This window comes from Lactuca sativa, chromosome 8 (genome assembly GCF_002870075.4).
Source record: "Lactuca sativa cultivar Salinas chromosome 8, Lsat_Salinas_v11, whole genome shotgun sequence".
NCBI lineage: Eukaryota > Viridiplantae > Streptophyta > Magnoliopsida > Asterales > Asteraceae > Lactuca > Lactuca sativa.
In genome coordinates, this window is record NC_056630.2 from 133,553,191 (window position 1) to 133,568,816 (window position 15,626).

At 38.9% G+C, this 15,626-nt stretch overlaps 1 non-coding gene across 1 annotated transcript; it reads left to right on the forward strand.

Annotated features, from left to right (window-relative positions):
• Nucleotides 1-14,286: 14,286 nt before the first annotated feature.
• On the forward strand, nt 14,287-14,836 carry LOC111894667 (uncharacterized). The gene is made up of 3 exons (XR_008225559.1): nt 14,287-14,444; nt 14,553-14,608; nt 14,756-14,836. It is a non-coding gene; the product is annotated as an uncharacterized LOC111894667 (transcript).
• Nucleotides 14,837-15,626: the final 790 nt, after the last annotated feature.

The window sequence follows — 15,626 nt, forward strand, 5'->3', positions numbered from 1 at the left end:
ACCTCCAGGATGGTCAATGCCGAGCACCAGAGGCCACATGGAAAGCTGCAGCCTCTAGAGATTCCCATGTGGAAATGGGAGCATATCATGATTGACTTCATCACCAAATTGTCGAGAACGCCAAAGGGTTTCGATGCTATATGGGTCATCGTGGATCGACTGACCAAGAGTGCCCATTTCCTGCCCAATCGGGAGAGCTCATTGGCCGAGAAGCTGGCCGACGTGTATGTACGTGAGATTGTTGATCGCCATGGGGTTTCGGTCTCTATCGTTTCATATCGTGACGTTCGGTTTACCTCCCGTTTCTGGCAGAAATTCCACGAGGAACTGGGCACACGACTGCATTTCATTACAACCTATCATCCGCACATAGATGACCAAAGTGAGCGGACCATACAGACTCTCGAGGATATGCTAAGAGCCTATGTTATTAACTTTGGTGGGAGCTAGGACTCCTACCTACCCCTTGCAGAGTTCTCCTACAACAAAAACTTTCATTCAAGTATTGGTGCTCCACCAAACGAGTTGTTGTATGGACGGAGATGTCGCACCCCGGTTTGTTAGGGTAAAATCGGTCACAGGGTAATGGGACAGACAAAGGAAGTTCTACAGACTACCAAGTGGATTCAATAGATTAGACAATGGCTACAGACCGCTCAGAGTCGACAGAAGAGTTACGCTGACATACGGCGATCTGAGCTAGAGTTCCAGGTGGGAGACATGGTATAACTGAAGGTATCACCCTGGAATGGTGTGATTCGCTTCAGGAAGAGGGGGAAGTTGGGTCCCCAATACATTTGACTATTTCAGGTTATTCCCAGGGTTGGCAAGGTGGCATATAGACTAAGACCTCCCAGAGGAGCTCAATAAGATTCACAGCACTATCCATATCTCGAAGTTGCGAAAGTGCATATTGGATGAGGAGGCAATAGTGTCGTTAAATGATTTTCGGGTCGATGAGCGCCTGAATTACGTGGAGAGGCCAGTGGCCATTCTGGATAGGAAAGTGAAGGTTCTACAGAACAAGGAAGTACCTTTGGTAAAGGTACAATGGGAGCGCCGGAGGGGATCCGAGTGGACATGGGAGCCAGAGGCACAGATGCGGGAGCATTATCCAGAGTTGTTTGCCGCAACAGACTTCGAGGACGAAGTCTAGTTCAAGTGGGGGAGAATTGTAACATCCTGACTCCCAGGGAAACTTAAAGAGTGAGGAGCTTTGATCGAAAAGGAGGAAGTGGATTTGTCATCTACTTCTTTTTGGCAACCAATCTGGGGTATAAATTTAATACCTTGACCCTTTCATGCTTAGATCTTCCTTTATGGACATTTATGATTATTTTTGGGGTTTAATGGAGCTACTCTTGGGTTTGAGCTTGTCACAAGGACATGGTCTTAGATTTGGACTCCTCTAGTCCCCAAATTCATAAAGTTATCAACTTTAACTTGTATTGGCCTTTCTCCATGCCCTAAACCTCATCCTAGACATGGTTTTGGTGTTTTAAACCTTTTAAGACCTTGCATGCACGTATAGTTAGCAACTTTACGTGATAACTTCACCTTAGGAAGCTTGATCTACAATTTAGAGCTTTGGGGTAGCTTAAAAACGTGTAAATGAGAAATGGACTGAAGGGACTCGACGAGTTACATGGTCAAATCGACGAGTCAAATGAAAATTGGCCATTTTTGTTTTGTGCATGGACTCGGCGAGTCAGTGAGATGACTCGACGAGTTAGTTAGGGTTTTCCCGATATTATGGACACCACATGGACTTGACGAGTTGTCTGGAAACTCTTCGAGTCAACTTGGGTTTTCATGAATCCTTAAGTTCTGAAGGAACTCGACGAGTCAGTGAGCTACACTCGAGGAGTTGGGTAAACATGGACTGTTGATCTTGACCGTTGACTTTTACCAAGGGTTGACCAGTTTGACTTCTGGGGGTATTTTAGTAATTTGGAAATTTGTGGAAGTGGATCATTGGTGGATGTAGGTGATTGTGTTTGGAGCTATATTTGGCGGAGTTTGACATTATCATCCCGAGCTACTTGTGAGGTGAGTTGTCCTCACAATACTAATAGGGTCGAAGGCACCAATGTCGGCCCTTTTCAGATTTGTATACGAGTTTATTGCATGTTGATATGTTAGTGACCTATTAGGTCGGTATCCTGGTATATAGGATGATGCTATGCTAGTAATCTATTAGGTCAATATCCTGGTAAATAGGATGATGCTATGTTAGTCGCCTGTTAGGTCGGTATCCTAGTATATAGGATGCTGCTATGATTAGTGATCTGTTAGATCGGTTTGACTGTTATATATGCTAGTGTATGATATTTATGTGCACATGATTGTTTGATTTAGGGGTTGGGTTGAGGCGGACATGCTTTGTGCTGAAGGCCAACATACCCCGGGCGGACCGGATAGACTGTATGCCAGATAGGGCATACTAGTCAGGCCAAAGACCCGACGAGCGGTTCGGATAGGCTGAAAGCCCTAAGAGGCGGTCCAGACGTCTCGATGGCTCGGAGAGCGGCCCAGATAGACTGATGGCCCTGCGAGGCGGTCTAGTCAGGCTGATGGCTGGTTATGCATATTGTTTGTTTATATGATATAGTTATGGTTTGTATGTCGTTAGTATTTTGGGGGAAACTTACTAATCTTCGGGCTTACAGTTGTTGATTTTGTTCTAGGTACTTCTGATGACCGCGGGAAGGCGAAGGCGTGATCGTGCACCTCTTTATGTTTTTATGATTTGATTCTGGGATACTCTGACATGAAACCATTTTGAAAACAAATATCTAATATTTATTGGTTTTTGAATGATTTAAAAAGTTTAAAATTGTCTTGAATCTTATAGGTGTTACATCAAATATGTGACGATGAGTATGAACAATGTAAAAAGATTTTAAGAACAATGAGAATACTAGAGAGAATGATTTGACTTGACAAATATTTGGTATTGACGTAAAAGAGAATGTTGCTCTAACTGTTACATTGCATGAAGATTACATCTCCTTAAATAGACAAGAAGTGATAAAAAAAAAGACTAACAAGAAAGACTGCATGGACTATATAAAGCTGAAAAGTCAAAAAGATGAGACACTTGATTATCTTGATCTTCTCCCATGATCTTTACAATAAAACAAAGACTAATGACAAGAAACAATAAATGCACATACATGTTGGATATAGTGTCTAAGTTCATAACTATATTTGGTATGTACTTGACCCGACCCGGCATGGTCCATTTGAGTTCACTTCACCCGAACAATTTATGGATAATATTTGAGAATAGTACAAGTTATGATTTATTAATATATTATAAGTTCTAATATATTAATATAAGATCATATTATTTAATTAGTAGTGATCTATAATTAATCTAGGATTAATTTAGAGATCAAAGATATTACTAATTAAATATGGGCTTCTATATTTATATAGTGTGGGCTAGTGCTTATTTGGAATGCGCTAGGCTTGCATGGAAAAGTCCATGGATACTCCATGGAGCTTTAACCCATGGATCTCATGGAAATGAAGAGACATGGGTATTAGGGATGTAACCCTAATCCACCACACTATATAAAGGAGGCTTTGGTTCTTGAAATGATACTAGTTGACACTTGTTGAGGTGAGGGCAAATTTCAAGATAGTAGTGACTATTCTCTCAAAGTTCCAAGTTTGTGGTGATTTGTGATTTCCACTTGAGGCATCCACACTATTGGTGCTAGGCTCTAAAACTCCAAGCAATCAACTACAACTTCAAGGTAAGTATTTCTTCTAGCTTTATTTGATTCATGTTCCCCATGCCATGCTAGTTAGGATATAAACCTTGGAAAAATAATTATTTGCATGTATCTTAGACAAACATAGATCCAAGGTTTATTAGGGTTGCATGTACACTTAGGAAGTGTTAGAATGCTCAAAACCCATCAATACAGACCCAAAATAGCACTGAATATATGGTGTTTCTCGGATAGGTCTTAGTTTCAGAAGAGCTTCATTTCGGAACTCATCACACTTCAGAATACACTTCACTTCGGATTGGCTTGACTTCGGATTGCTAAAGGTTCACTTTTCATGTATTAATAATCTCCCCTAAGTGACCTTAGCAATCGATCAAATTGATGGGTTTTATGCATAAGAACAATCCTATATGCTTATACAAACCCTAATGCTTGGATCTAGGTTTCTCTATTGTACATGAAATGAATCCCAGACTTGCAAACCCTAATCTAGCATACATAATTTCGAAATTAGCTAATTACATCAGATCTAGATGTTTACCTCTTCAAATAGTGGCTTAAATCTTCTTCTCTTGAGCTTAGTGTCACAATTGTAACTCCTCTAATGAGTCACAAACACCACAAGCAAGAAGGAAAATTTTGGAGAGGAGGAAGGATGCTAACTTTCGGCCCTAGGGATTCTCTTGGAAGCAAGTGGCCAAAAATTGTAGCCTTGGGGTCTAATTTATAGTGCAAGATGCTAGGGTTTCAATCTAAACCCTAATGCACAACTTAGCCACCAAGCAGCCCAAGGAACCTTCTGGAATAAGGCCCTTGGACAAAAATATGATGATACCTCATCATAATTTCGTTCCCCCTTAGTCCATTAGGTTTCCTAGCCCAAAACTCAACTATCACACATTTGACAGTTTATGTCCCTTTATTTAATTAATCTTTTTTAGTCACCAAATTAATTCCTAATTAATTTATGACTAATACTAATTAAATAAATATGATTTCTCCTTTAATATATTATTCTTATAATATATTAATAAACCATAATATCCTCTCTCTCTCTCTCTCTCTCTCTCTCTCCTTAAATTACCTTGTCAAGTTGATTTAATGAAGGCAACCCAAAAGGACAATGCACAACCGGGTCAAGTACATACGAAATATAGTTACGAACTTAGACACTAATCCAATAGTCTCCCACTTGGATAAGTCTAGTAACTATATCTCATATATGACTTTAGGATCCGATCAGGAATCGTAGCTCTTATACGCTTCTTTCAACTCTGATCAAAACTAGTCCTTCAGATAAGGGATCGTACAATCCTCTACTCTAGATATCATGCTGACAATACTTATTGTCCAGCATTTGTTTCTCGATCTCTGATTTGTTTGACATAGAATTTAGTTGAACACATCAACTTCTTCCTGATCGGGCCCGACACATAAGTCAAACCAAATCATCGAGTGGCCAGATATCGCTCTTACCTTCTTAGGATAAAAGGAACATAAAAACTTCGACTCATATGCTTTTATTACTCACTAGCTAAGTCACACACAACAATGCGTTTTATAACATCAAGTTACTGATGTGTTTTCACATTATCAATGTAAGATCAACTAGAAAACAATAACCATATCTCTAGGTTCAAAGATCATATGATATTATCATCTTGCAATCACTCGTTATAAAAGTAGTGATACCAGCAAGCACGGGTTTATTCCAATGCTCAAATCATATTCATAAGCACTCATGAACTTCGTAGCAAACCTTTGTTATGCCCAAAACCTTTTAGACAATCTACCAACAAATTCATGACAGTCTTCATTCATATCTACTTCCAAAATACGAACGACTGTGGGCTGTTCAAATAATCTTATTATTTAGGAAGTCAAAACATGCAAATTGAAACAATAGATAAATAACCAACACAATATAGTAGCTTTACTCATAAATAACACAACTTTATTTATACATCAAATGTCAAGTACAAATTATCTATTATACATTTCTTATCTATCTAATCTAAACTTATATCGTCCTCCAGCCCAATGCTCCTAGCGTGCTGCAAGTGTTTGACCCTACTCAGTCCCTTTGTAAGGGGATCTGCTGGGTTTTCTTCTGACGATACCCTCTTCACAACGAGGAATCCCTCTTCTACCTGATGTCTAATAAAGTGGTATTTTCTGTCGATATGTCGAGATTTGCCATCATCTCTTGGTTCCTTGTTTAAGGCAATCGCTCCTTCATTATCACAGAAAATTTCCATTGGCTCTTTTATGGATGGCATAACTCCAAGATCTCCAATGAAGTTCTTCAACAATATAGCCTCCTTTGACGCTTCACTTGCTGCAATGTACTCTGACTGGCACGTTGAATCAGCTACGGTCTCCTGCTTGGAACTTTTCCAAGTTACTGCTCCTCCATTTAGGGTAAAGACCCAGCCCGACTGCGATCGGTAATTATCCCGATCCGTCTGAAAACTAGCGTCACTATACCCTCATACCCTTAATTCATCACTCCCACCAAGGACTAGAAACCATTCCTTGGTCCTTCGTACGTACTTAAGAATATTTTTAACTGCACTCCAATGAGCTCTACCAGGGTTCCCTTGATATCTGTTGACCATGCTCAAAGCGAAGGCCACACCAGGGCGAGTACAAATCATAGCATACATGATAGAGCCGACTGAGGAAGCATAAGGTACTCAGCTCATATCAGCAATCTCTGCCTCTGTACTCGGGCTTCGAGTCTTACTCAGCTTAGTATTGCTTTGGATTGGCAACTCCCATTTCTTTGAATTTTCCATACTAAAATGCTTTAGTACCTTATCCAAGTATGTATCCTGATTGAGTCCTATCAGTCTCTTTTCCCTGTTTCTTACTATCCTTATTCCCAGAATATAAGCAGCCTCTCCGAGATCCTTCATAGCGAAACATTTCCCAAACCAGGACTTAACCTCCTGCAAGGTTGGGACATCGTTTCCTATGAGTAGTATGTCATTGACATACAATACGAGGAAGCTTACTATACTCCCACTGGATTTGACATATACACATGACTCATCTTCGCTTCGCAGAAAACCAAACTCTTTGACCTTCTCGTCAAAACATAGATTCCAACTGTGAGATGCTTGTTTCAATCCATAAATGGATTTCTCAAGCTTGCACACTCTATTAGGATGCTTCGCATCTACAAAACCCTCTGGCTAATTCATATACACATCCTCAGCCAGCTTCCCATTAAGGAAAGCGGTTTTCACATCCATCAGCCAGATTTCAAAATCATGAAACGAAGCTATTGCAAGCATTACCCTAATAGACTTTATTTTAGCAATTGGTGAGAAGGTCTCATCATAGTCAACTCCAAGAATTTGAGTAAATCCCTTCGCAACTAATCGTGATTTATAAGTGTGCACTTTCCCATCCATGTTCGTCTTCTTCTTGAAGATCCACTTGCACCCAACTGTCTTACGACACGATACATTTTCAACCAAATTCCAAACTTGGTTGTCGTACATGGATTGAATCTCGTTGTCCATCGCCTTTTTTTCCATTTAGAAGACACCGGGCCTGCCATGGCTTCCTTGTAGTTTCTAGGTTCGTCCAAATTTATCAGTGTTTCATCACTAATAAACGTATCCCCTTCAGCTGTAATATGAAAACCATAAAACTGGGGTTGAACACTAACCCTACTAGAACGTCTAAGAGGTAAGGACTCATCAATGGGCTCAACAGGAGTTTCCCCCTTGGGTTGAGTGCCAGTGTTAGAGGTTCCTTCATCGCTTTGCTCTTGAATCTCTTCAAGATCAATTTGCCTCCCACTGTCCTATTGACTTATCAGTTCCCTTTCTCGGAAAACTCCTCTTTTAGCAACGAAGACAACATTCTCACTTAGTCTATAGAAGAGATAGCCAAAAGAATTTTATGGATAGCCGATGAAATAACACTTCTCACTACGAGGTTTGAGCTTGTCATGAGTCTCACGTTTTACGAAAGCCTCGCAACCCCAAACCTTGATATGTGCCAACGAGGGAGCTTTCCCTGTCCACATCTCATGAGGTGTCTTGGTAACCTTATTGTTGAGAACTAAGTTAAGGATATGGGCGGTAGTCTCTAAGGCATACCCCAAAAAGCTATCGGCAACGAAGCCCAACTCATCATATAATGAACCATGTCTAACAAGGTTTGATTGCATCTCTCAGCCACACCATTCAATTGTGGCATTCTTGGAGACGTTAATTGCGAAACAATTCCACATTCCTTTAGATAGTCGTGAAACTCAAGACTTAAGTACTCTCCTCCTCGGTCTGACCGAAGCATCTTGATTTTCCTGCCCAGCTGATACTCCACTTCATTCTTAAACACTTTGAACTTTTCAAAGGTTTCTGACTTATGCTTGATTAAGTAGATATATCCATATCTGCTATAATCATCTGTAAAAGTCATGTAGAAGCGGCAAACATCCCTTGTGGTGGATCTAAAGGGCCCACACACATCGGTGTGTATGAGATCCAATAGACCCTCACCCCTTTCAGAAGTGCCAGTAAAGGGTGACTTGGTCATCTTCCCAAGTAAACAAGTTTCACACACGTCATCGTCCCTAAGGTCGAATGACTCCAACACTCCATCCTTTTGGAGTTGGGCTATGCGTTTCTTGTTGACATGGCCAAGGAGACAATGCCACAAGCGTGCTTTGTCTAGACTATTAGACGAATCAATATTCAACACATCATTTCCTAAATTATCAACAACCAATATTCAACACATCATTTTCTAAATTATCAACAACCAACACAGATTCATAAATCCCATTACAAGGTAATGCATTGAAATAAAATACACCATTCAAATAAACATTAATAGAACCATTACTATTATCAAACGAGTATCTGAAACCTTGTCTAAGCAATCCATGAAATGAAATGATGTTTCTTGCCATATCTGGCGAATAGCAACAATTATTTAAATCCAACCCTAACCCATTACTCAACACTAAAGAATAAACTCCGACTCTGGTCACAGGCGGCGATCTTCTGTTTCCCATAATCAAGTTTATCTTTCCATGTTCCACCTCCCTACTTCTTCCTAGGCCCTACAAATCAGAACAAACATGGTAACCAGATCCTGTGTCAAGAACCCATGAAGTAGCACGTGATGAGTTGTTAAATTTAATAGATTACATACCTGCAAAGGTGGGTTTTATCTTCCCATCCTTTATGTCTTGCAGATACTTAGGGTAGCTTCATTTCCAGTGGCCCTTCTCGTGGCAGTAGTAGCACTCTGCTTCTTTGGGGTCAGAAGAGGGTTTAACTGAACCAACTTTGGTTCCACTAGAAGAGGAAACATCATGGGGTTTACCATTTTGGTGGCTCTTACATGGAGCCTTCCTCTTCTTACCCTTTCCTTGACCTATTGCCAACACGGGAGTAGCTACAGTAGAGGATGATGCAACAGATTTGTCCTCGAGGTTGCTCTCAGCAGTCCTTAGGAGCCCTTGGAGTTTGCTCAAGGTGACCTCTTCTTTATTCATATGGTAGGTCATCCTGAATTGGTTGCAGCACGATGGCAAGGAGTGGAGAATGATGTCGATAGCCAAATCTTCCCCAAAGTTAACATTTAACTTGCGAAGATGATCAACATACCTCTGCATCTTCTGCAAATGCGAGGTTAGGGACTCTCCACTCCCTATCTTAGCAGTGATCATGTTGGTGATGATCTCATAATGCTCTTGCCTTGCGCTTTGGTGGTACCTCTCCAACAAATCTTGATGCATTTCATATGGATACATGTCCTCATAGGACTTTTGGAGTTCAAGATTCATGGTGGCCAACATAATGCAATGAACTTTCGTTGCATCACGCTCGTGTGTCTCAAAGATGGCCAACTCTTCGGGAGTAGCGACTTTTGGATTGATCTTTTCAAGCTTCTCGTCGAGGACATATTCTTTGTCCTCATAACGAGTAATCATGTGAATGTATCTCATCCATTCGTTGAAATTTGATCCATCAAATGTCATTTTTTGACATAGGCTCATTAGCGAGAATGAACCAGGAGCAGTGTTGTTTGCATTTGCGTTAGACATCTGAAAATAGAAAGGAATAAAGTTTGATTAGAATTGAATCCCTAATTAAACACCCTAATGAGAAATTAGGGCAAGCATCCAAAAATATTATTTACAACTTAGAAAGGGATGTCGTACTCTAAAAGTAAATAATTTGAAGGTAAGTGAATGACGATTCACTAATTTTCACCATGAAAAATGAAAAGGAGATTAAGTTTTAAATGTATTTGAAAACTCCTAGATCTTTGAGATTCATTGAAATTTTCAATGGCATGTTTAAATCTCGATATGCACTTCAAATTTGCTTCTGGGATGCCGAGGATCACAAACAAGTTGTGAATAACCATGTGAGTCAACATGGTGCACTCAATGTCTCTATCACCTAATCAATGTGACGGTTAGCCACGCACGCTCCATTGATCTATGACAAACATCGAGCCACCCTTTTCCACCAATGTCAATCCCAAATTAGTGTGCCTGTTAACCACACACGCTCCACTAACGTTTGACAAGGGTACAAAGTGTAATTCCATGGAATAGCATCATTTTTCACATTTTACCCTAAAGTAACTAAGATTGGGAATTTGGAAAAACATGTTAGTTACTTTGCAATATTCATTATACTTATAATGAGGTATTAAGTGCCCTATCCTATCCGTTCGGCTAACGACCCTCCACCAATCAAGCAAGCGGTAGGTGTGAGTGTACACTCATTAAGCGCCATTTTATAGGCAGCAACCTTATACCCACCTTATTGACTAGCTTCGTGAATGACGCCTACTAGCGATAAGACTACCTTATTCTTATATATATATATATATATATATATATATATATATATATATATATATATATATATATATATATATATATATATATATATATTAATCTTATAATAAATAAAGTATAAGGTTGATTTTTAAACTTGTAAAAATTTAAGGGTTGAAATTTAAAAGCTTTTCAATAATTAAACTTTTAATCATGGAATTTAAATTTCAAGACTTGAGGGCAAGTTTTTGAACTTTTAAAAACACTAGGGATCAAATAACAAATAATATAAATCAAATAATTAATTTAGTGATTATCTATATTTGACCTAATTCAATTTCTTGCAAGATAAGTTACCCAATTAGTTCAAATAATCAATTTTAATCATATAAAGAATTTATTATCTAATCAGTTGGTAATTATCTTGTGTTTTGGCAAGGATAATCATTCAATAACAATAAAAAATCGAATCTTATCAGTTAAAAAGATATAAGACAATTATCCTTCAGCAAAACAGCAAGAAAATCCGAAAATCCCTCTATCTGACGCTCCGACTCGCCGAGTCACTCACTGGACTCACCGAGTTGGGTTGACTCGCTGAGTCAGTTCGAACAGAGGGCCAGAAAACATTTTTCAACAGATAAGCAATCATAGCATCACATACAATAGAAACCAATCAAGGCTCTGATACCACTGATGGGTTTTATGAATAAGAACAATCCTATGTGCTCACACAAACCCTAATGGTTGGATCTAGGTTTCTCTATTGTACATGCAATGAATCCAAGACTTGAAAACCCTAATCTAGCATGCATAATTTCGAAATTAGCTAATTACATCAGATCTAGATGTTTACCTCTTCAAATAGTGGCTTGAATCTTCTTCTCTTGAGTTTAGAGTCACAATTGTAACTCCTCTAATGAGTCACAAACACCACAAGCAAGAAGGCAACTTTTGGAGAGGAGGAAGGATGCTAACTTTCGGCCCTAGGGTTTCTCTTGGAAGCAAGTGGCCGAAAATTGTAGCTTTGGGGTCTAATTTATAGTGCAAGATGCTAGGGTTTCGGTCTAAACCCTAATGGACAACTTAGCCACCAAGCAGCCCAAGGAACCTTCTGGAAAAGGACCTTGGACGAAAATATGATGATCCCTCATCATAATTTCGTTCCCCCTAAGTCCATTAGGTTTCCTAGTCCAAAACTCAACTATCAGACATTTGACAGTTTATGCCCCTTTATTTAATTAATCTTTTTTAGTCACCAAATTAATTCCTAATTAATTTATGAATAATACTAATTAAATAAATATGATTTCTCCTTTAATATATTATTCTTAATATATTAATAAACCATAATATCCTCTCTCTCTCTCCTCAAATTACCTTGTCAAGTTGATTTGGTGAAGGCAACCCAAAAGGACCATGCACAACCGGGCCAAGTAAATACCAAATATAGTTACGGACTTAGACACTAATCCAACACAAATATTCACTGAGCTTCATCAAATACAAAGAGATAAACACTTTGGATCCAACTTCGGACTTCGATGTACCATCTAAGATGGTCAATGAATTTCTTCTTGATGTGTTCGAATAAATCACTTGTGGCAGCGTTGGTAATGAACTTTTGAAGTATCTTTATTGGAACAAGGTGTTTGTCAAGAACTCTAAAGAATTCTTTTCAATTAATCTTCTTTTTGAGATAGACATAACTGAGTTCCGGTTCTTCAATGGGGCCTTCTGCTAAGATCTATGCTTCCAGAAGTTCGGTAGTGATTTTCGCCAGAATCTTCTTCATTCCGAAAATGTAAGCAAATTCAATATCAAATCAGCAGAATTTAACAATATTATGGTGAGAATGTCGTTATGGTGATCTCGGAAGTGAGCAGTTATGGTGAGAATGCCGTTTGGGTTTATCGAAGGAAAGTTCGCATCTGTGATTTTGATGGTGGATTCTTTGTTCCAAGAAAAGTAGTATCTGTACATCATGCAGTTGAGATCGAACTTTCTCTGAACCTTGTTATGATATCCAATGATCATGGTAATTTTTTTCGATACCACACTTACTTTTGGAGTCGTGCATTGATGGAGTAAAAGGTTCTCAATCTCTCACGCTTACTTAGGATGATGGTTTAAGGATCTTTAGTTGGATGGAGAGGAGCGTACTTGATGTAGAAATGACCATGTGGAGAGATTGGCAAGCCCGGTTGGTCAGCATCATATGTTGGAAGATCATAATACATGAAGAGCACGATGCGTATATCATGAATAACTCCTTCTCGGAAAAGATGAGAAATACCAGGTATCGGATTCAAGTTGTCTTTAAGCGCTTGAATTCGAATGCTTTCTTACAAAGCTTGATCAATCTTTTCCTGAGACCAGCCCTCAGACTTTCTAAATGTCTTCACTGGACTGTCCAAATTTGTTGCAATGTGTTTGCCTTTATCTTAGGGATTGTCACTTGTTCTAGAAATAGAGGAAATGATTTGATGACCGGATTTAGTGATGAATATGAGCAATCCTCAGAGTAGGAATTGGTGGAAGAATGGACTGAGTGGCTCGGAATGCATCAATTTTCAGCTTGGTCTTGAGCTTTGCCATGTCTCTACTACGTTTGAACACTTCTGCTAAAGATGATGGCCAAAAAAACGATGACCATTTCATCTTCTCTTCTTTCGAAAGGACATGCATAAGTTGTTCTCTGATGGCTTGAAGTCCTAAGCTCACATTTTTAGCTAATTCTTCATCTTCTTCATCATCTATTTGAAGAGGTTCAAGAGTTTCGACCTCTAGAATTTTTGCATCGGTTGATTCATCTCGGAGCACAAAATCCAAGATAGGTTTCCATTGAATTGTTTTTTCTCTTTCTCCCCCTCTTGCATGGGACGGCCCAGCCTCCAATGCAAGTACATATTTAGTCTTGAGTTCCTCCAACCGTTCAAAGACTTTTTGAAAACTTGTGCTGAGTTGTTTGGTGAGAGCGTCATGTGCCATGGTTGTAGGAGCTGGTGCTTTAAGATGGGCGAATGTGTCATCCAGAATAATGGGCATCTGATCAAAATTATTATTTAGAACATCCACAATATTCCAAGCACTACAAGAAAATATCCCTTTAATGACGCGCAAACAATGACACTCGCTGATAGACGACGCGCATTTGTAAGTGCCCTAAAAGATAATGTCAGTTTTGCAAAATTTGAAGGATAGAAGCCACGCATTTTTGCGCGCCCTAAAATTAGTGTCAGAAAAGAAAAAAAATGTGGAGGGCACCTTTCATAAAATGTGCATCATGTGAATGTGTCACTTTATAATTTTAAGTGAAACATGCGTTTTAGGCGGGAAATGAAATCGACGAAAATGACCCTCGCCTATTGAATCCCAAAATTAATCCCCCCGCCTCTTCTACTTAGCAAGAAAAAGCCCTAGGTCCTTCATCTTCATCTTCAGTATCATCAAACATCTCGTTCATCGGATCTCTACTCGATCTCCTTCTTATCAGTATCACCAAACATCTCATTCACCACCTCCGCCCTATCAACATTCCCTTAATTTCAATTTGATGCAGGTAATACACGACCAACTACAAGTCTCTCTCTCTCTCTCTCTATCTCTCTCTCTACCCCCTACTGTTCAACAACAACCTAGGCACCCACCACCCCTCGTCTTCTCTCTGGTTCACCACCGCCACCAATGAAGCCCCATTGTTTTATCCAAAATGGGCCCAAAATCATGAACATAATCAAGCCCTCTTGGAATGAAAATCTTCCCGCCCAAATAGTTCTATTGCCGACGTATCGTAGCCATTTATAAGTCGATTTCCTTACCCCAGTATCCCCCAATCGCAAACGAATCAAACCCTAACCCTAGATTTTTTTGCTAACTAGGTATGTTTTCTTCCTCTTTTTCCTCGATGTCGACTCTAATTTTTTTCATTTACAACCATTTTCGCTTCGATTTTTGACCTAGTTTGTTGTTTCGGTTGTTTCATTCAGGATCAAACGATGAAAGGAGGCAAATCAAGCGATGCTACGAGGAAAGCCGATACCAAGTACGATTTAATCTAACTATGTTTAAAACATACCATCTGCTAGGGTTTAATGTTGTATTTTTTTTCATCTTCAATGAAATTAGGTTTTTGTTCTTCCTCAGGATCATGATTTTGGTACTTTTTAACAATTGTTTGTTGTAATTTTAGGTTGGCTGTAAAGAAGACTGCAACCAAGGGGAAAGCAGCTAAGGATCCCAAAAAACCCAAGAGACCCGCTAGCGCCTTCTTGGTGTTCATGTTAGTAGCTGTTCTTCGTTTATCACTACCTTCATGTTTTATTTCCATTTCCAAAGTTTAAATATTTTTCCTCTTGTTAATGTTATAAAGTGAGGACTTTAGAAAGCAGTTCAAAGAAGATCACCCTGACAACAAATTTGTTGCTGCTGTAAGTGATCTTCCTTTTTGCCTTTTGTCATCGAAACTTCTTAAGCTTTGTTTCAAGTATTCTGTGTCTAGATTGAGTTGAGTTTGTGTTTTTAGATTTTGATTTGGATTTCACTTGTGTATAATTATCAGGTTGGTAAAGCTGGTGGGGCAAAATGGAAGTCAATGTCCGACTCTGTAAGTAGCACTTACATTACATTACTATGTTTAGTTTTTGAGGCAAAATCATAATGCTCATCAACTTCTTAAGAATTTATAAAAAAAATGATGTAGTATTTATTTATTTACCTCTGTTTTTTGGATGATATGAATGTAGGAAAAGGCACCTTTTCAAGCCAAAGCTAACAAAAGAAAGAAGGAATATGAGAAGAACTTGGACACCTACAACAAAAAACTTGTAAAATCTTTGTTTAAACTTAGAATTCATATGCTTATCATTTTAATATTGTTGTTTTGATTCATTAACTTTGAGTTTGCTGCCATGTAAATAGGCTGGAGGTGGTAATGATGATGATGATGAGGATTTTGACAAATCTAAGTCTGAAGTCAATGATGAAGCAGATGAGGATGAAAGTGATGATGTATGTTTTTTTATAAAACATAATGATATTGATACTTATTTTTTTCAGTATAT